Below are 2,975 nucleotides of genomic sequence, written 5' to 3' on the forward strand. Positions count from 1 at the left end.
AAGGTATCATTAGAGACTACTATAAACAACTATATGCCAACAAATTTGAAAATCTGGAGGAACTGGATAAATTTCTGGACACACACAAGCTACCAAAACTGAGCCAAGAAGATTTATAACAGACCAATAACAATAAAGGAGACTGAAGCTGTTATCAGAAGGCTCCCAAATAAGAAAAGCCCAGGACCAGATGGATTCACAGCAGAATTCTACCAAACATTCAAAGAGGAATTGACACCAATTCTTTACAAACTATTCCAAAAGATTGAAACAGAGGCAAATCTCCCAAACTCATTCTATGAAGCAAACATCACCCTGATACCAAAACCAGGTAAAGATACAACTAAAAAAGAAAACTACAGGCCAATATCCTTGATGAATATAGATGCAAAAATCCTCAATAAAATACTAGCTAACAGAATACAGCAACACATATGTAAAATTATACACCACAATCAAGCGGGATTCATCCCAGGGATGCCAGGTTGGTTCAACATATGCAAATCAATAAATTTGATACACCATATCAAAAAAATCAAACACAAGGACCATATGATCATCTCTATAGATGCTGAAAAAGCATTTGATAAAATTCAACATTCATTCATGAAAAAGACCCTCTATAAGTTAGGTATAGATTGAAAGTATCTCAACATAATTAAAGCTGTATATGATAAACCCACTGCCAATATCATCCTGAATGGGGAAAAGCTGAGAGCTTTTCCTTTAAGAATAGGAACTAGACAAGGATGCCCACTCTCAATACTCCTATTCAACATAGTGTTGGAAGTATTAGCCAGAGCAATCAGAGAAGAGAAGGAAATAAAGGGGATCCAGATTGGAAAAGATGAAGTCAAACTGTCCCTCCCTGTTTGCAGATGACATGATCCTACATATTGAACAGCTTAAAGCCTCTACAAAAAAACTCTTGCAGTTGATAAATGATTTCAGCAAAGTAGCAGGATACNGAGAGGAAGATTTAACAACCTCACCTTTTTTTTTTTTTTTGAAGCTCTTACAACGAGAAAATGGAGGGGACACATCTGGGTGGGAGGGGGGAAAGGGAGGAGGGAGGGAGGTCTTGGTGATGGAACACAATAACTAACTACATTGTATATTGACAAAAAATAAATAAATAAATAAATAATATAAATTCACATTTCACTCATGTTTAATCCAATGTCAGTGTTTGACAAGCAGCCTTCTACATCGTGATACTGAGACCCGCACTCCTTCCATTTTATGGTTCTGCCATCTTCAACACAGGATTTTCAAGATCTCTACAAGAGGGCTCTTGAGTCTACAAGGAAGGCATCCTTGCTCCTTAACCACTCTGGACCAGAAGTAGCAACATTACTACTGCTCACATTCCACTGGTGAGAATTAGTTACATGGCACCAAGATGCAAGGGAGACCTGGGAAATATGGTCCTGATTGAGTAGTTGATTCCCAGCAACAACTCTAAACCATGGAAGGTATTCATTTTGTCATTTCTGCCACATGTGGACTGTTTGAGGAAATGATGACACAATGGAAAGGGTATGGAGCTCAATAGTGGTCCCAGCACTTACCGGTCAAGTGATTTTTAATACCTCACTTAACTACTTTGAGCCTATTTTAACATTTCTAACACTGAATAACGCCTACTTCACTCTTGTGAGCAGTAATTGATATGATGTATGTGCAAGTACTTTACGAAGTATACAATTGTGATCTTTTTTGTCATCATCACCATTAAAATGAACATTAACAAGGCCTTTAGGTATTAGCAAGAGGTATATGTTGTTATTCCCCACACTGCAGAGCTATTCAATAATCTTCCTCCTTTGCTAAAGTGTGTATGTGAGAGTTATAATTAAGTTAATCATTGCTCACCTTACCACTGCAGTTTTAACTTGTGTTTCTTTCATTCAACTGTAAAATTGTCTCAATGGTAGATACAGAATTCTACATAGAAAAAATGTCTTAAGGCAACACTTAGTTGGAAGGGGTGATAATGGTATTTGTCATGAAGGTAATTTTTGGCTAGCAACTATATATTTTTACTTAGTATTGCTGAACAATAAAAATACTATGAATTCTAAAGGTACTGTTTTTTCACACTTTTAATAATATTGAGAAAATTTCTGCAGGCCACATCAAAATATATCATTATTTGGGGTAGACAGTGGGGCAATTCCAGTGCTGCTCCTCACATCTTGGGGTTGGAGTCCGCATCCCTGAAGGTGTTTTGGCTTATGGACCTGAGCATAAAGGACTAACAGCTCTGATGCACAAAGCTTCTTGAGGATGTTCCGGGAAGCCACTAGGGCAGCTGCTCCTAGCTCTGAATAAAGCCTATTTTTTCTTCACCCACAGCTTCTGGCTGAGTGCATGCAGAGCAGGGAGATGTCCAGCAGGGGAGGCGGAAGTTCTGCAGAGACAACACACCCTGCAGTGCCAGCACGTGACCCAGCAGGTAGGCCTCACTGCCGCCACCCGACTCCATCCCCAGCCTGGCTGAGTGTGCACAGAGCAGGGAGACATCCAGCAGGTGAGGCGGAAGCTCCACAGAGACCACATGCCCTGCAGTGCTGGCATGTGACCCAGCACATAGGCCTCACCGCTGCCACCCAACTCCATCCCCAGCCCAGCTGATTTCATGCTGACCAGAGAGGTGGCTCCCCGGAGAGGTCCAAGAACCGAGGCAACCACACACCCAAGGCACTAGTGGCCAACTGAGCAGACATTGAGGTAGCCATACTAAATTGGCAACCCCAGCAACATCCTAGCCAGACAATAGTGTCAAACCAGTGGACTGTGAAACCTCCTGCCACAATGACTAAACATCAAAAAAAAAAAAAAAATACCAGAAATATGAAAAATCAAGAAAGTACACCACCAAAGGGTAATAACTCTCAAGCCCTAGAACCTATAGAACAAGAAGCCCTTGAAATGTCTGACAAGGAATTTCAAGTGATAATTCTAAGGAAACT

This window comes from Galeopterus variegatus, unplaced genomic scaffold (genome assembly GCF_000696425.1).
Source record: "Galeopterus variegatus unplaced genomic scaffold, G_variegatus-3.0.2 Scaffold568, whole genome shotgun sequence".
NCBI classification, from domain to species: domain Eukaryota; kingdom Metazoa; phylum Chordata; class Mammalia; order Dermoptera; family Cynocephalidae; genus Galeopterus; species Galeopterus variegatus.